The following is a 20,066-nucleotide window of genomic DNA, read 5'->3' on the forward strand; positions in this document are numbered from 1 at the left end:
CCTAAGGTCGTTCTGCAATTTGTCAACTGGGATGTAAAATCAGCTTGTATGTTGATCACGTAATGATGACGTCTTTTCCAGTTATTACTCCTAAAATTAGAGTATATAAGTGCTATGGTTTAGATGTGTGTGTGCATGCTGTAGAAGATTGTGTTTGTAATGGAATATCTGGTAATGGTAGGATGATGTATCGTATATAGATACTCTGCTTTAAGAAAAGACAATCAGGAGTGATATAGGTTACAAAACTAAGCACTTTATGCCTGTACTTTTATTTATTTAAAGTAGAAATTGATTACAAAAACAGTGATACAGACAGTAGTATTGTGGTCGCTTATTGCTTGTTAGAGAAGCACATGACCATAACGTCTCTTCCCAATTTTTTTTTAGAATACACACATACTCCATATGGTACCTTGTGCCACTCACAAAAATGGAGCTATATAGGAAATCATCTATCTAGACGAGTCCTATTATTTTCACTTATCAAAAATGTACACTGCCTACAAGTGTCAGTTCTTAATAGTGTTTCTGCGAGAAGAGCATTGACCAGTTTGAGTTCATGTAATACAAGCGTATTGATTGAAACTACCAGTAAAACGTTTAGTGCTACAATACTAATTTCAGGAAAAATCTTCTACTTAGTAACGTGTGTTTTAAAGCATCTCTACAAGCAACAAAAGATTCACTGCTATGAAGTGATGCCTGCAACCTTATAAACCACACAGGTACTATACCTATTCTATTCCAGTCGTCGTTTTTTTTTTCTTTGCAGGATGTAGAGTATGGACGTCTCTAATGTCACATCCAACGTAGTTCACCACTGCATATCTAACCAAAACTTATTTAGTGGTCCCATCACAGTGTTTAAAATGACACAAGTTACTGCATATTTGTCTCAGAACGTTTTTCTTAGTACAAGCGACTTAATAAATTCCTACTGCATGGGAAACTCTGCTACCATTAGTAACATATCATTGATGGTATTATTCTCGTTATTTAGAGGAGAGAGATGTTCTGTATGTGTATCCACTGGGTGTCACACGTCACTGCCAGATGACACACTATCGGCCTTATCAAGCACCTGCTCCCTGAGGTTACGAATGTCGTCTCCAGTTTGTGTGTACTCCTCGGCTCTTGTTTCGTTTACTTATTACTGAGTGGCATTTCTGTTCTATATGTTGCGGTCATGTATGAGGGAAGAAATATCTTGACCATTGCCGCTAGCAAAACAGAGGGCAGGGTTTTCTGACATGTAGGACGATTTCCTGCGTTTACTGTTAACCAACGTCCGCACGCTGAGGCTGTGGCGGTTCTTCACCAGGGACAGACGTTTCATGTAGGTGGAGAGCGCTCCTGCAGAGGTATTGGGAGGCCTGGCCAGTATTCCCAGCACGAGTCGGCGCTCGCAGTCACTGGGATCGGCTGCCGCGCCGACAGTACTGACAGCGCCACCTGTAAGTCCTGCAGTGACTTGCAGCACAGAGTCCAAAATTGTTCATAGGCTTACTGACAGATGATGGGTAAATGCTGCAGCTCTCTACAGCCGCAGTTTATTATGTACTGCAACAGGTGTCGTGATCTCTGTGGGTCAATGACTTGGTAAGTAGGAATAGCTTATTTCCCTGCACTGTGGCCATTGCCCAGGCTCATTCGAATTGCAAGGATGTGTACTTATACTCCGGATTATTTATGAGTTTCATAGTGACGTTGGACACTAATATTGTAATAAATGTCAATTGTCAATAGTCTTTTCGCGAAAAGTGCATTGCACAAATGCTCAAACAGATTGCTTACTAAGTAAATTGACATTTATTTCGTGTTATGTGTCTTTTTATTCTGCCTGTGAGCACTATCAGTTCTCACCTATCGTCACTGTACTTGCACAATTGTATTTGTTGCTAAATTTTTCCGCATATGTCCAGTAGGGTTCAATGGTAGGGGTGGGGGAGTAGCGATATAGTAGTTTCGTTGCATTGTGCCACTCCTGCACAGGTTTTTTAAGGAAAGGCACACTAACCTTACCAATGTGATGGACATAGAAGGACTGGTAGCTCTCCTACTCAAAAGTTTGTACATGCCTTCCAGCAATCTCACACATTCACAAATAATAGTGCAATAAGTTACACTGAAGAGCCAAAGAAACTGGTACACCTGCCTAATATTGTTTAGGGCCTATGCGAGCATGCAGAAGTGTGGCAACATGATGTGTCATGGACACAACTAATGTCCGAAGTAGTGCTGGATACGATTGATACCACGAATCCTACAGGTCTGCCAACAAATCTGTAAGAGTACAAGGGGATGGAGATCTCTTCTGAACGGCACATTGCAAGGCATCCCAGATATGCTCAATAATGCTCGTGTCTGAGGAGTTTGGTGGCCATCGGAAGTGTCATAGTAAACAGCATTGTCCTGCTGGAATTGCCCAGGTCCGTCGGAACGCGCAATGGGCATGAATGGATGCAGGTGATCAGACAGGATGCTTACATAAATGTCACCTGTCAGAATCGTATCTAGATTATCAGGGGTCCATAACCACTTCAACTGCACGCGCCCCACACCATAACAGAGCCTCCACCAGCTTGAACACAATGTACACGAGTGGTCCTTCGGCTCCGAAAGCCCGTATCGGTGATATTTCGTTGAATGATTCGCATACTGACACTTGTTGATGGCCCAACATTGAAATCTGCAGCAATCTGCGGAAGGGTTGCAATTCTGTCACGTTGAACGATGCTCTTCAGTCGTCGTTAGTTCTGTTCTTGCAGGGATGTTTTTCCGGCCGCAGCGATGTCGGAGATTTGATGTTTTATCACTTTCCTGATATTCACGGCACACTCGTGAAACGGTCGTGCAGGAAAATCTCCACTTCGCCGCTACCTCTGAGATGTTGTGTCCCATAGCTCGTAGGCGAATGTAACACCACATTCACACTCACTTAAATCTTAATAGCCTGCTATTGTAGCAGCAGTAACCGATCTAACAACTGCGCCTGACACTTGTTGTCTTATATAGCCGTTGCCGACCTGAGCGCCATATTCTGCTTGTTTACATATCTCTGTATTTGAATACACATGCCTATACCAGTTTCTTTGGCGCTTCAGTGTATATCATGTTAAATGTCTTCTTATTATGCCTGGGAGCTCTGGCTGACTTAGACTGACGTTGCCCAAGCATAAGCGCTAGTTTTGAAAGTGGCATTCTGATTGATTCAGAGAGAGAAATGAGGGAGGGAATAACGCTTATATACAATGAAGCCTACATATTTCTACCGATATGTTGGGGCCTGTTTGCTGTTATTACTGTGGATGGGAGGCCCATCGCTGAATGCCTGATAAAGCAGTAGTGACTTTTGTGCCAGCAACCTAGTTGGAAATAATTAGATTTAAAATACTGTGAACTACTTGGACACTGCTAGAGCAGGGTATATGGCAGTGGCTACACTCTACAGGTCAGTATTAGAAGGGTGATATACTCTGCAGGCGGCTTACTTGTGCTGGGGTGGTTGGAAATACTAGCCAGCTCCCTCTAGGTGTGTACTTTCTTTAGTGCTACACTATGTAATCGGAAGTATCCGGACACCTGGCTGAAAACGACTTACAAGTTCGTGGCGCCCTCCATAGGTAATACTGGAATTCAATGTGGTGTTGGCCCACACTTAGCCTTGATGACAGCTTCCACTGTCGCTAGCATACGTTCAATCAGATGCTGGAAGGTTTTTTGGAGAATGGCAGCCATCTCTTCACGGAGAGCTGAACTGAGGAGAAGTATCGATGTCGGACGGTAAGGCCTGACACGAAGTCGGCGTCCCAAAACATCCCAAAGGTGTTCAATAGGATACAGGTCAGAATCTGTGCAGGCCAGTGCACCACACAGGGATATGATTGTCGTGCAACCACTCTCCCATAGGCCGTGCATTATGAACAGGTGCTCAATTGTGTTGAGAGATGGAACCGCCAGCCCCGAGTTGCTCTTCAACTGTGGAAAGCAAGAAGGTGCTTAAAACATCAATGTAGGTCTGTGCTGTGACAGTGCCACGCAAAACAAGAAGGGGAGCAAGCTCCCTCCATGAAAACCACGACCAAACCATAACACCACCGCCTCCGAATTTTACTATTGGCACTACACACAGTGACAGATGACGTTCACTGGGCATTCGTCATACCCACACCCTGCCATCGGATCGCCACATTGTGTACCGTGATTCGTCACTATACACAACGTTTTTCCACTGTTCAATGGTCCAATGTTTACGCTCCTTACACATCGTTTGGCATTTACCAGCGTTATGTGTGGCTTATGAGCAGCCGCTCGACCATGAAATCCACGTTTTCTCACCTCCCACCTAACTGTCATAGTAGTTGTAGTGGATCGTGATGTAGTTTCGAATTCCTGTGTGATGGTCTGGATAGATGTGTGCCTATTAACATTACGACCCTCTTCAACTGTCGGCGGTCTCTGTCAGTCAAAAGACGAGGTCGGCCTGTATACTTTTGTGCTGTACATGATCTTAACGTTTCCACTTCACTATCGCATTGGAGCAGTGGACCTAGGGATGTTTAGGAGTGTCGAAATCTCGTGTATAGCGTATGACACAAGTGACCCAATAACCTGACCACGTCCAAAGTCCGTAAGTTCCGCGCAGCCCTCCAGTCTGCTCTCTCGCGATGTGTAATAACTACAGAGGTCGCTGATGTTGAATACTTGGCAGCAGGTGGCAGCACAATACACCTAATATGAAAAACGTATTTTTTGGGGGATGTCCAGATACTTTTGATCACATAGTGTTTGATAATGCTTATACAAACAGTATCCTTGATTGGAAATCGGTAAACCTCAGAATTTTGCTATGATGTCACTATTATTTCTAACAATGAACTCATTTTAAAACATAAATGATGACATCACAAAATCTATTAATGTATCAGTGGCTTTGGTTTATCTATGGCAGTGTGGCATTTCAGATACATACAGTATCTTTGGTTGGAAATTGATAAACCAGCAGCGCTTATAGATTTTGCTGTCATGACAGCATTATTTCTACCAATAGTGGAATGTGTTCATTTGTGACACATACACTATGATGACACTCTCACACTAGTAACATGGTGGTGGCTTAGCAACAATAAATAATTCGGTTCTTATGTGCACATGCTGCTGCATTGTGACTGGTTCCCTCTGATGTACAATAAGGGGGAAACTTTCATTAAAAATGTGTAGGAAGTTTTCCAAGAAAGTAGCAAAATTTTCAGAGCAAGAAATACTATGATCTCTAGCCCACTCCACCTTACTTAATCTATGATAGAATAAGTTCACATGTTCGTTGCTCAACTGGCGTTTGGGGTATGTTTTTATTTATTTTCTTTTTTTAGTAAAGTTGTATTGTTTTACGTAATTAAACAGAGCACCATGATCAGAAAGTCCTAAATCTAAACAAAACTTATTTGTCTCATTATACATGTAATTGGTTAAAATATTATATGAATGTTGCAGACATTTCGTTTACTTGAGTCAAATCAGTGAAATTTGCGCTGAAATCCGATATCTAAGTCATATCAATGAATTTTATTGAGTTATTGGCTACAGTGGCTAGATCTATGTTGAAATCAGCAGTTATTAACACTCTTTTCTTGGTTTCTTTTTGAATTTGCAGTAGACACTGGAATTTCGACAAAAAATGTTTCGTTTCTCCTGGGAATGGAGTTCTATACACAAATAAAATTACAATATTATGCCCTAATTCTACGCAGCAGCTTTCAAATACACATTGTTCATTAAGGAATTGAAATCGAATCTTGCACATATTCCATTGATCTTTCCACAAGTATGCACGATCCTCCTCGAGTTAAATTACTCCTACAAATGCTGCTGGCAACACAAAAATTATCAAGGTTATTTTAGATTTTGATAAATCTTTGCAAACCAGTGTTCATTCAAGCATACAACCTTGATACTTGGTATTTCTGACAAAATAATTGGCAAGTTGTTAAGTTTTGTTTCTTTGCCATTTGTTTAGTTTGAAGTTAACCCATTTATGTTCAAGTGCATTACCAACGTATTGTTACTTTTTTGGATATTCTTAATGACGTCTGTTTTGAAACGCTGTTTGTGTATTTTCGTTTCAACTTCGTTATCAACTTTTACAACCTCATCTCTGCATACTAGTTTCCCTTCCTAAGTATGATCTTACAAATATTAATATATATAGTACTAAATTTTGCCGATCCTAGCCTGTTTAGATGCAGCCCATCTTGTGTTACACATTTATCACTGATAAATTTATTCGAATCCGAGAGAACTGCACCAAGTCTGTTGCACTGCTCTCTGGTGTGATTCTTTATCTAGTCAATGTATTTATCACTTACCGATCTTCTGTGTAGGATACTACTAATAATTAACTTTGATGCTGGCTACACGACTTTCACCGTCCGGATTAGATTTTTTGCTTCGTTTACAATCTCTTCTTCACTGTTGTTTCGTTGCGAGTTCGTCCGAACGTGGACGAATACACACTTGTAGTTTTTATTGTGATGTACCACTAGGAATGCTTTTTGCTTAATTGTCTGCATGTTCTTGAAGTGATTATTTAATTGATGTATACCTATCCATGGGCGGACACTAATTTTAGTATTCGACACTGAAACATTTTAAATTATGAATCACCAGTTATGAAGAAGTCACTTCCGATTCTTTGTTTGTCACGTTTTTGATGCTTCCTTCCTTTGTTTTTGTACGTTGCTGCAACCTACTTGTATTTATTTATAGGTTAGACACATTTTGCATTTCTTTCTACACGATTTTTGCCATTATCATAACTTTTTCGGTTTGCATAACACTTTTAACACTTTGAGTTTGACTTGTTTTTGGCCAATTTTCTCCACTGGTTCACTGTTTCCACGGATCCATCGTCGTTTTTCATTTAATAGCTTCGCGTTTTCTTTCTTCAAGGTGGCAATTTATTTTCTGGGGGTCTCAATGTCAGTATTCAGTAACTTGATAACTTCGTCTTTTGAATTTATTGTGTTGAGAAAATCTTCACGTTCATCACTAACACAGTTACGACATGACCACCTAATGAGATTATCTTGTTCTGTGGTTGGTTGTCCTGTCTCTCATTTCACTACATTCCATACACCGTTTTGTTTGGTGTCAAAGTTACTGATTTCTGACATTATGTGTATGTTCTTTGATTTTTAATAGCCTTACTTAGAATTGAGAGTAGTTTTTATAGTGTGTAACTACTGCAGGGTCCTACTTGACCTTGCCAATAGATCTTTTCCTTTCACAAGATACTTTTATCGTTATAGTAAACCATCGGTTTGTACATGGCAGTTTAGTGTTCTTTCTGATTGGTTTATGAGGAAAGCGATTTTCAAACAATGATCAAACTTTCGAAATGTGATGCTACAGAAGAATGCTGAAGATTAGACCAGCAAACCATTTAACTAATGAGAAGATACTGAACAGAAATGGAGAGAAATGAAATTTGTGGCATAAGTTGACTAAAAGAGGGGATCTGCTGACAGGCCACATCAAGGGATCTCCAATTTAGTACTGGAGGGAAGTGTTTAAAATAAAAATTGTAGAGCGACATCACTATATTAATACAGTAAGACGGTTCGAAAGGATGTCGGTTGCAGTAGTTCTTCGGAGACGAAGAGGCTTGCACGCGACAGGATAAAATGGAGAGCTGTACCAAACCAGCCCTAGGACTCCTGAAGATTACGTCAACAACGTGCATTCTTATGAACTTTGAGTTTTCGACTATACTCTTTTACTGCTTTCAATCTGAATTATAGTTTCTGCAGGGGCGTCATTGTGTGGTGTTTGTAAACATGAAGCAGTAGTTGAAAACGTCGTTAGAATTAGTTTTAGTTGTTAGTGGAGATGGTGTAGCTACTCGTTGGGTTTGTACCGCCGAACATGAACAGAAGTTTTCTTGGATCATACTAATAACTAATAATTACTGAAAAACTGACATGTTTCTGTTTAGTTGAAAAGCGACTTAGTTTACTGAAATTGTTTATGTTGTTAATGTGACAGGGACCATGGCCGAAGGGAACGTAAGTCCCGATGAAGAAGAACGTGTCCATTTTAGAATAGTTGCTGCCTTTAAATGTTACAGGTCAATGCGTTTTTTAAATGTTCTTTTCATATATTTACTACAACAGTGAGCAACGTCAGTCTAGGTTATATTATAGACATTCGCACAAGATCTGAGAAATTGCAGGAGTAGAAGCTGAATTTGTTATTTTTTTTGCAGTGTAATGGAACCTTCTTGATGAAAGTTAACTTTTTCCATGATGTTATTCAAATATTTCGACATTTCTGCTGTCAGGCAGGTCCGATGGAATGCCCATCACTGTTGTAAATGCTGTGTGTCATATTATTTCCTACCCATTGACTACAACAATTAACCAATCTCTAGAAGAGGAATGTTTTCTAAATGTCTTGAAATATGATAAGATGAAGACAATCTTCAAAAAGCTGTTACCAGAATATGTAGGAAAACTTGTCTGTTGCACAGTGTTCTGTAAGTCATTGGAAAGGTTGTGACCAAACAAATGGAGAAGTTTCTGATAAAAACAGTAATACTTGACAAATCACGTAGGTTTCCAGAAAGGGAAAAGCTTTATACATGACATTGACAAATTAACTGATAAAAATAAGCTCCTCATTAGATAAAGTAAAATGGTCACATGAATTTTCTGTGACCTGTCAAAAGCTTTTGTTTTAATGTATCACACATAACTTGTTTTCAAAATACAAAGATATAGTATCAGGGCCTGTGAGTTGCAGTGGTTGATGTCATATTTGGTAGATTGAACACATAGAGTAACCACAAATGGAAGCAATTACTTCTGAGGCTTGAAGACTTTTTATCTCCAAGATTCAATAGTGAGTCGATACCTGTTTCTGTTGTATATAACTTGCCATTAAATAATGATGTGCAATCTTTCTTGTTTGCAGATGCCACCTCAGTCCTAATGGAATATAATGTCCTAGAAAGTATCCCAGATAGTATTCAAAACATCAAAAAACCTTGAATCCTGGTTTTATCAAAGTGGACTGAAAATGAATGTAACAAAGACCCATGTGATGCAGTTTAGAGCTAAAATACCAGAAACAGTTGAAAATAAAATAACTCAGAATGGCCAGGAAATGACAGAAGTAAGCCATGCTACGTTTTTGGGGCCACGTCTAGACAAATATTTTTAATTGGAAGGCACAAGTAGATGTCATAGCAAACAATTTAAATAGTCAAACTTTGCAATGTGTGATTTATCTGACGTGTCCCACAGAAGCAAAAATGTGTCTCACAGATACTTTGAATTGGTTGTTGGGTATATTATAACCTTCTGGGAAAATTCAACCAACAACATTAGACTTCTGATGCTTCACAAGAAGATCATCAAAAACAGGTATAGCTCGCTACTTAAAAATGCTAAAAAGTAACTAATACTAACTATATATTTATGGAAGTTTTATTTTCCTCTGCAGTAATTGCTATACGCCTATATATAATCATTTGAAACTCAATTACAGTGAATAGATTGTGATATTGGACCCCTCCTCCCCTCCATTGAAAAGTAGGCTTTGGTGACATACTGATTTGTAGTGTAGCCCAAAGGCAAGGTTGGGGTGGATGTGATAATTTGCTGCTCGTCACAATGAAAAATGCAAGCTTTCAATGCACAGATTAAAACTATGACCAAATACAACTATATGTGTGGCGGAAGATTTATAATTATCTTAAAGGCAACAAAATATATAATGTGAACCTTGGCTAGCTGAAATAGTGGATTATTAACTTTTGGAAACCACCGCCAGTAGTGTGTAGTGCTCATCATATTCATACTACTCCCCTTGCCCCCTTTTCCATATTTTTTTTCAGCAACTTCATCTGTTCATCTCATGAGGAGATAGACACAAAGAGGTTACAAATTTGAAATTGCCGTTAACAGTTAACTTTACCCAGATGTTTCTGCTTCTTTGGTACGATCTGTGCACAGGTGCTTTCATGCCAATTTCACAAAATTGTTAATGTGTATGGCCAGCTTTCTTTCGAAACACCTCAAGTGTCAAGTGACGTGTAAATTAAAGAGTGATAAACTGCCCCTGTTTTGATTTATCATAATTCTGAGTGCCTAAGTATTTGGAAAAAGTGTTGTCATAACAAGTGTATATTTGAAGTTCTTTGAAAGCTTAACCTCCCAGATCCCCTGACTTGAATTCATTGGATTCTTTGGTTGAAGAGTACTTGCAGTGTTGGCGGCCCTTGTACTGCGTACTGTTACTGGCAGTTTGTTTCCATTGCTTGTAGCCAAACAGTTGATAGTATACAGTACTCAATGAACACATCTGAATGTAGTGACTTTCTCAGCTAAAGACACAAATTGATTACTTTTGTTTTTTACGCAGGTAGCTCGTGATTATGATTACAGATCTGGCCACTACGGATCATTAAGGGATGTATTTAGGCAGTTTCCCACATCCACATATGTAAATACCAGACTGGTTCCCATATCCTACCTCAGGTACATGATGTGTAAACACTTTATGACACGATGTCATATTTGACCTTTTGATTACACTACATGCAGGCAGAAAATGTACACAGCTTAGAAGGTTGAAATACCCTAAGTAATTGTACCACAGTGGATGCCATGTCAACATAAGTAGAGGACTGGGAGGAGTTCACCACCAACAAATTTTTTAAGCTCCACTTAAAATCATATGTCATTAGCAGCAAAAATGTTCATGGTTGCCAGCGAGTCATTGAAAATGTCTGCTCCCACATAATTAACATAATTCTGAACCAAAGTGAGTGCCTTTATGTCTTTATGAAGGTTTTCTCATTTTTAGTATTGATTCTGTGAACTGAACTTTTGCTTCAGAAGAGAGGTAAATTATGTGGAAGAAATTCAATTAAACAGTAGTTAGTATGCCCAGTTCTTTGAGCAGGCTCTTGCGGGACATTTTTGAATTCCTGCCACAAACAATTTGTATTACACACTGTTGAATATAGAAACTGGGTTGGAGTTATGGTGGCCTAAAGTTACTTTCTTATATTGTCAGTACACTTGTGGATGTGTAATACATCTATTACTCTGCTATGTGCCTTAGGATGAAGCCTTTTGTGCTTCGAAACTGACTGCAGCTAGTGGAATACAATAAACTCAGCTGGTTGGACATAAAAGCAATAATAAAATTGATTAAATAGTTTTTACTCTTCTAACAACATATGGGAATGGTTTATGTGAACTAGTTTATTGTAAGAGGTGGAGCAATAATATAGTCAACAATTTTCCTTGCATATAATAGTGGGGTTTACTTGAAACACTTCAGAATTGTAGCCATTATTTTTGTAATGCCATTTTCACAAATGTCTGAATTACCTTCAGCTCATTTTCATCAGAACTATTATGATTACTACACACACTACGCATTCATACACAAATAATACTGATTTACAGTTTCGGTACATAGTACAACATGGAATGGAGTTACATATATTCTGAAAGACACCACCCAGTCATTTTTCTCTCCCTTACCTCCTGATAAATGCCCTTCAAAGAAATTCATTTCTGTCATTAATGAAATTTGATCACAACCATGTTCTCACCTAAGACTCAGTTGGAATAGGATCTCAAAATTTGGATGGGAAAAGAAACCACATACCTCACAGGCTTCAGAACACTGTTTTTATGTCCCAGAAGCAGACAAACCATAAAAAATAAATTTAAAAGATCAGTCACCAATGCAAATGGATACTGCAACCTCCAAACACAACTGTGCTTTCACAAAGTGGAGCATAATACTGGAAAATCAAATTAAAATTAAAAATGGTGTAGGAAGAGCACCATCTAATAAGCAACATAATCCTCCTGAGATCTTTTTTCAGTTTCCAAACATGTTTTGCTTTATGTGGTTGGCCCAACCTATTTGTAGATGCATTTTGGAAAGCTGTCAAGTTTCTCATGCAACTAAGAGTGGCGGTAAATGGTGCAGCTCTTTATCTTTTAACACAAATAAACACAATCACATAACACTGGTATAGATGATTCTCAAATATTGCTCAAATGTGTGGGACACATACTAGATAGGCCAAACGGGAGATATTAAACGTATGCAAAGAAATCCACCACAAATGGTCCCATGTTTGTTTGACCCATTGGAGAGCATCACGGAGATGCTGAAAAAACTGAACTGCAATAGGCACAAACTATTCTATGAAAGCTACTTACAAAGTCTCAAGAGCCAGCTTTTAAGTGATTAATCAAATGGTTCATATGGCTCTGAGCACTATGGGACTTAACATCTTAGGTCATCAGTCCCCTAGAACTTAGAACTACTTAAACCTAACTAACCTAAGGACATCACACACATCCATGCCCGAGGCAGGATTCAAATCTGCGACCATAGCAGTTGCGTAGAACCGCTCGGCCACCGCGGTCGGCAGTGACTAATCAAGGAATATACTACAACCTCCTACAAATGACTCCTGCCTCAATAACAACATGAGACAAGTTACAGCAAATGTAGGGATGTTTAAGCAATCTGTTCTTCTGCACTCCGTACTTAAGTGGAATGGTAAGAAATCCTAATAGCTAGTACAATGCAAAGTACTTTCCACTATGCACTTCACAGTGATTTACAGAATATGGATGTAGTTTTGTGATCATGTTACACCCTGCCCACTGGAACTGAACCATATATGTTCATTGAGATTTTTTGTTTGTTTGTTTAATTTTATTGCCGCAGGATTTGATGTTAGTCAACTTGAAAGGGGTAGGAGGGGATAATTTCCATTATATAACTTTTATTCTTAATACCAAAGGTAATTGTATGGTAGGCTGCTTTCTCATAATTTACTGACGAACTAACTTCCTGCATCTCATATATTAAAGCAACTACTTCTGGAGTTTCTGTAGGTGGAAATACATATGAATTTGTGTATTATGTAACTGTAAAATCATTTATCAGTGTACTCAGAAACATAATTATGTTTTGCATGACCCACTATTTCAAAAACGCTGGCAATAGTTTGTTTCAGGTTGCTGTTGTTTAAATGTTAATAAAACTCTGAAGCAAGTAGGAGTCAGTTCCCTCTGAGCGACACAGGTGTTAACAGACTGAAATCTTCAGTCATCACCACCAGTGAATTCTACATAACAGTGGAAAATAACATAAGGACAAATTAAACAATGTGTACTGCATTTAGCTAGTTATTTACGTGTTCCAGAGAATGTTTGTATGATATTTAATTATAACAAGGCATTGGTCAGTTGACAGGTTAAAGAAGTGGCTACATGATGCCCATGTACTGAATTTGTGTAATAGTAAAAATATTTAGGTTATTAGCAGAAGAAACTATGTAATTCTCTTAAACTTCATACAAAACAAGTTTCTAAATAAACACTCCTCTTTAGAATATAAACTTTTTCAGCTTCCTATTGTATTTTCCTTTGCTGCTTGCCTGAAATTTTATATAAATAGGAAAGTGAAGAAAATTTTAATTAACATGAGGAACTGTGACTGGTCCATGTGTTTCACTACATCCATTCATCACAGCACACTCCATCCTCACTTAAAGTTTGAGTTGTATCAGTAGTTTTTTTTTTTCAGTTTGCCTCATTCAGTCTTTGCAAGAGTATCTTACCTATTTTTATGTATTTCTAACATACACTACATACAGTTAATTACAGTGTGGATTTTAGAAAAGGTAAGCACTGATCACACACAATTATGACATATTACCTACATAAAAGGAAATTGCAATTTTTATACATATTACCACATTATTATTATTACTACTATTATTATGGTTATTCTTCCCTTAAAATAAATTTCTTATCCATGTACAGGCCACACACATATATTGGCTATATGGGTAGGTGTGACAGCTTTGACTATTTGAGGTGAATTGTGGCTCACATAACTGGCATTTATAAAGGAAAATAATGCCTGTATTTTTTGTTTGTTTTGCAATCTGATTAAAATTACTTGGCACTGTATGTTGCCAAACTGGCTGTCAGCTCCATCCTTGTGAGAACTTGTACAAGGGATAGACTCATTTTTGCATGGTGTAGCTGGTAGCAATTAAAAAGAGGATCCAGCACGTCAACTGAAAGTCTGTTGCATTGGCAGTTGCAGCTATTGTGTCACATTGCAAGCTCCGTGTGGAGAAACTAAGTACCAAGGTGTGAAGTTTCAACTAACAAGTAATTTGAATTGTACTATAGTTTGTCATTATGCCTGTCACCATTTCATATCAACCATAATGGATTTTTTTTTTAAGGGAGAATGTGTAATATATATTGCAGTACTGTAGTTAAAATACATAACACTTGTAAGAAGTGTCTTGTTTTCATAATTGAAAGTTTCAACACTTCCAGACCAGTATTTGTTATATCTGTCAAACTTATGCCATGGTAATACTCAGAATGATTTTTCACTAAAACTAGCAGACTATCGTATTGAGAGTTGCACATTTTTCTGCATGCATTTACACAATGAAATGATTCTTAAATGTGAGTTATACAGAATATAATTGCATTGGAAATAATTGAATGAAAATGTGTAAAGTATGTTTGCTTTGTGAATTTTTCTCTCTTCGAAGGTTAACACAAAATACAAAAGTGACTGAACTGAAATGTTTGAGAAGCTTCAGACACTTTATTTTATTTTTGTTTTCAAATTTAAATATGAACATCCAATAATTTTGCAGATTCCACCTAGTTGTTATCTCTTGCCTGTGCATAATATTTATCATTGGCAGTGTACTTTTTGATGTACACTATTACTTATTGAGGCAAACAGTGATGAAACCACTGGCATATGTAACTTATGTGAGCAGTAAATTATAGAAATCCTGTGGTGATGTGATAGGACCAATCTTGAGCTATCTTAGTAATCACTCAGAAAATGTATGCCTGGATCACTGGCAGACTTGGTGTACGGTTTAGTCCTTTCCATTTGTGATAGTGGATGTAAGCATGTCATCCTTAATTAGATTAGATTAGATTAGATTAATACTTGTTCCATAGATCATGAATACGACACTTCGTAATGATGTGGAACGTGTCAGGTTAATAAAAGATGTCTGTACAAGAAATTACATTACACAAAATATTGCATGACACTAATGATAACACAACTGTAGAAATGTGCAAATATCGAGTGGAATTGGCATTTGTAGAATCTGAAGAGACACTTAATGTTAATAGTGACAAGATGCCAGTTTAAACTGTGACGTGCACTAGCAGAATACAGTATGTGAAAATAGTTCTCATCTGGACTCTGCAGTTCCTGCAAGGAGAGAACATGAAGTGCTGTATTCTGGTTCAAAATGCGTGAAGAAATTTTCCACAGACAAAATACATCACTTCTGGGAATCAGAGTTGAAATTGTAAATTATATTCCTGTCAAGCTAGATTCCACAGTGGTAAGATGCTCAACTAGCATTTGGAAGAGCATTGGTTCAAATCCCAATCCAGCCATCCAGGTTTAGCTTTTCCATAATTTCACTAAAATTGCACAAGTCAGATGCCAGGATGGTTCCTTTCCCATGAGACACTCCCACTTACAGCAGCCCCAGGAGAGGAACCATGACAGAGGACATGCAGGTCACCACATGAGATTGAGCTCTCTCACTTTGGATATTAGAACACAGGTAAGCCATTCTTCTGGGAATGCTGATCATACAGAAATAAGCAGTAAGGGATTCCTTGCAGCTGGAGTATGAGGATTCATGGGACATGTCTTATACATTTGCAGATCACCACTTCTGCCTAAGGATTAAGTAACGTTTGTTGAAAATGATGTTACATTCTGTTTTATTTAATAAATAAGAGATCACAGATTATTGTGACAAATTGAGTAAAAGCTTTGGTCCCTCTGAACAGAAAGTCAATGTTTTAGACCACAATGACTTTAAATTTTCATTTGTGTGATGGCAAAGGAGGATAACTGTACCAGTGAAGTAAAGACCTCCTGTAAATTACAACAGCATATTGTATTATTTGCAGCAAGCTAAAGAAGTGTGTTCACATTATCAAATGACAGTGCATATAAAGTAATATAGAGGGTGTCTAAAAATGTCAATTGTTGCTGTTTGATGTCATTTGTTTTACATATTTTTGAATTCTTGTAGATCTGTAGACTCAATACACACAACTATGGAAGCACTTTTCCACATTGTGTTTTGCAGTGCCAGTAATATCTCAGCAGACACCTTCTCCAGATTCTTCTTAATAGCTTCCATGACAGGACAGAGTTCCTGTCCCAATTCAGTTTCTAGTTATCTTGTTGAGTCATGTTAAGTGACATTTACACCCTCACCAGAGGAGAGCAGGCTGTGCCACCTGCCTCAACCCTTCTACTTAGAAAATTACTTAGCTACAAAATGAAATAACAAGTTTATTGTTATCAGTCTCAGTTTATTTCCACATTATGTTTTAGAAATTTAAAGCTGCATTGTGAGGTGGATTTATGTAGATTACCATGTCTCATGTTACATCTTTGGAGTAACCTGTATTACTTTTGAGTAGAAGAAGATAAAAAATAAAAATCTATTCCAATAAACGGCTTACAGTTTTATGAATGTTTTTGGCTGAAAGCATGAAGATAAATTTGAATGTAAAAGTAAAAATACATGCAGGGGCACAACACCTTTTTCTTTCACGTTCCATCACAAGAATGATCACACTTCATAAACATCAAAGAAAGTGAAGATGGAATATAGAACCTAATAAGTTCAAAGAACATATAACAAACAAAACTCTATTTTGGAACATATCAATGTACTGTGAAGATCTTAGATTGCATAGATGAACGGAAATATAAAAATCTCCAGTGTTCATAAATTCTTTTATCTCGTGTTTACATCAATTACTTCTTTCTATACATTTGAGAACTCAGGATGGCATATTAGGAACATTAAGTATAAAGAACATATGAAATAATTATTTTGCTAACAGTGGCAAAGCGGCAAACTAACTCACTAATTATTTGTGAATATGAAGGAGGTGGCAGGCATTTTTTAATCATTTAGGATGGGCTCAGGTTGTTGATTTTTGGAGCATTTCAAGGCTGTCTAGTTTTTTTGCCTTTAGGCTGGATATGTAAAATGCTGATACTTCCCGTTATTAACATGGTGTTTAGTTTAATGGAGGTGAATGGCTCGTGCTGATATGAGATATGCTCCCATGTTTTTCTTGAATTTGATCTTGGCTGTAGAAGGTGGTGGTGTCACCTACTTGGTATGCAATTGTGAAGTTCATATTTTCATGGAAGCTTTTGAACAATTGGTTTAACTCGCTGATATCTTTTGTGACACAGAGAGAGGTTTCATCCCATTGCCAGGCCATTTAGAGCTTTTTGTTGAATTTGAAATACTGAGTGAGTGTATGTAGGTACATCAGTTTAGTAATGTGTGTAGAAATGAGTTTTATTATTTTTTTTTCTTGTTGATTGGCATGTATGATCTGTAGTGTTGGATCTATTGGTACAGAGGGAATAATTTTTTTGTGTCAAACAAGGCAAGTGTTTCTCCATCTGGAATTTTTGCATTTTTGACATTTGTAAACTCAGTTGTTTTTCTAAGTTTTCTGTTATTATTCAATATGTACATTACTTAAAAAATTTTGAAGAACTTTTTGTTGAATTTGAATGTTCTACTGTTGTATAGTTCTCTTTAGCTGTGGTCATTGGGATTCCATTTTTATGGATTTTTTGTTGTGACCTGAGGGCGGGTGCTTGTGGGTTCGTTGCCACAGTGTTTGTAGCTTTTTGAATGGTGAGTAGGAAATTTATGTTATTTGAAATGTATGTAATCTCCTTTTGGATTCTGACTGTTGGAGTCTTAGGTATTTCTATTACATCATTGGAAAAGTTAAAAGTTTTCTCTATGTATGTTGATCTATTCATGATTACACGTGCTTTACTTTTGTCAGCTTTTACAGTTATTGCATTATTTGTATTTATATTTTATACTACATATGAGGGCTGCTTCTCCTTTCTTGTGTGCATGAGGTGGTTTTATGACCTCCTCCTCCTTAATTTTGTGACATGTTGCTATTCTGTCATTTTGCTTGTCAAGGGCAATAGCTAAAATCTGTGTGAGCCTGGTGATGAGGTTATCTCGAGTCTTTGGTGCAATGGAGCTTTACTATTGTGTTTTAATTCTTTGCTGGGCGGTACCTCTGCTTCTGCAGTGATTATTATCTCAGTGTTGTTGAGGTCAGGGGTGATGGATCTGTGTTTCTTTCAGCTGTTTTCATTCACTTTGGGATGTAACTGTTGTTTGACAAGATTGTCTAGTTTTCCCTTATGTGTGGTTTTCGTTTTTTGCACAATAGATTCTAGTTGATGAAACAACATTCCCAACAGTAACTCTGTGTTATAAAGCTATGTATTGACCATATCATCTGATAGATAGAAGCTTAAATTCCAACACATCTGTCATAATGAAACCTGTGCACTCTGTTGGCCATTGCTTACATATAGCATGTTATAGATGTAATCTTAATAACCTACCGCTCTGCCGTAAAACTGTGCTCTCTCTCTCTCTCTCTCTCTCTCTCTCTCTCACACACACACACACACACACACACACACACACACACACACACACACATTAATGTAACATAGCAATGAGAAGTAAATTGTTATGTGTACTGGTATAATTTATGCCAATGTTGGCAACATAATTATTTTATTTGTTCTTTACACTTCATGTTTCCAACATGCCATCCTACATACTTAAATGTGTACAAAATATAAACTGATCTAAACATGACAGAAAGTAATCGGTGACCATTGGCATGTTTACACTTATAATTATATTCACATATGGAACTGGCAACGGTAGATCTTCACAATCCTTAGACACTTGGTCATAAATAGTGTTCTGTTTGTTATGTGTTCTTTGCACTTATGCCATCTTTGCTTCCACTACTGTTAACAAAGTGTGATGATTTACATTTATATTTTCCTTCAAACTTTTAGCCACAGATCACCATCAAACTATGAGCTGTGTGCTAGAATAGTGTTTTGTTTTTGTCTTCTTCTGCTAGATAGTGCCAAAGTCATAACGCAACACAAATATATCATATTAATCCACATAAATCCACCTGACAATGAAGGTTTAAATCTCTGAAACACATCATGGAAGTACATGGAAGTAAATAAACTGTAACTGGTGACAATAAACTTGATTCCATTGCTTATGGAGAAACACGTCTGTGGTAAAGACAGCCAACCTTTCAGGTTTGGTAAAGCTTTGAACTATAGAAAGGTCTTGATCACACAGTTCTTTATTAAACATTATTACACTTAATTTTTGCATAGTTTCTAAGACGAAGGCAATTAAGGCCTTCACAAAAGTATGTTTTAATATGAAATGTTTACCTTACAGTGTTTCACCTATTTATTAAGTGTAAAAGTATTGAATAAGGAATTGTGCCATCCAGACCTTTCTATATTTCACAGATGTGCCACTAAACATGATGTTTCATTCAATATCAGTAACAGTCATGGTAAAATCAAAACAAAAATTATCAAATTTAAGGTTACCCAGCTATTATTCTCAAAAAATTCACTGAAAACCTTGATGAATATCATATCATTAAACTGCTCCATCGCAGATGTTTCAAATCCTTTTGAAAAAGTGTAAAGTTCCATTAAACAGACCATAGTCACTTCCATGTCTTGGAATATAAAAGGAATCAAGTGTTGCTTATTGTACCATAATATACTGGAAAAGTCAATATCTAGGACCATTAACAAAATGTTGTGGTTGTTTGATATAGGCAGCTAACCACTCGTTGACATATTAGATTGCTGGTGTTTGATGGTGGTGTTAAGAAATGCCAGTGATGCCAGACTGAAATTCATTGGAAGAATCCTAAGGAAATGCAATCTGAAAACAAAGTAACTAGGTTACAGTACACTTGTTTGCCCACTGCTTGAATGCTGCTCACTGGTGTGGGATCCGTATCAGATAGGGTTCATAGAAGAGATAGAGAAGATCCAACGGAGAGCAGCGCGCTTTGTTACAG

The 20,066-nt window shown here is 37.5% G+C and overlaps 1 long non-coding RNA gene across 3 annotated transcripts in view; it reads left to right on the plus strand.

Moving 5' to 3' along the window:
• LOC126299439 (uncharacterized) overlaps window positions 1-13,377 on the plus strand; it is a 182,861-nt gene extending 169,484 nt beyond the window's left edge. For 2 of the 3 annotated variants that reach the window (XR_007552808.1, XR_007552805.1), the window contains 2 exons: window positions 8,974-9,425; window positions 13,051-13,377. This is a non-coding gene — a long non-coding RNA (uncharacterized LOC126299439). Of the gene's footprint in view, window positions 1-7,071; window positions 7,181-8,973; window positions 9,426-13,050 lie in introns of those variants that run through there. The other variant, XR_007552807.1, reaches the window with a different exon arrangement.
• Window positions 13,378-20,066: the final 6,689 nt, after the last annotated feature.

This window comes from Schistocerca gregaria, chromosome X (assembly GCF_023897955.1).
Source record: "Schistocerca gregaria isolate iqSchGreg1 chromosome X, iqSchGreg1.2, whole genome shotgun sequence".
Classification (NCBI taxonomy): domain Eukaryota; kingdom Metazoa; phylum Arthropoda; class Insecta; order Orthoptera; family Acrididae; genus Schistocerca; species Schistocerca gregaria.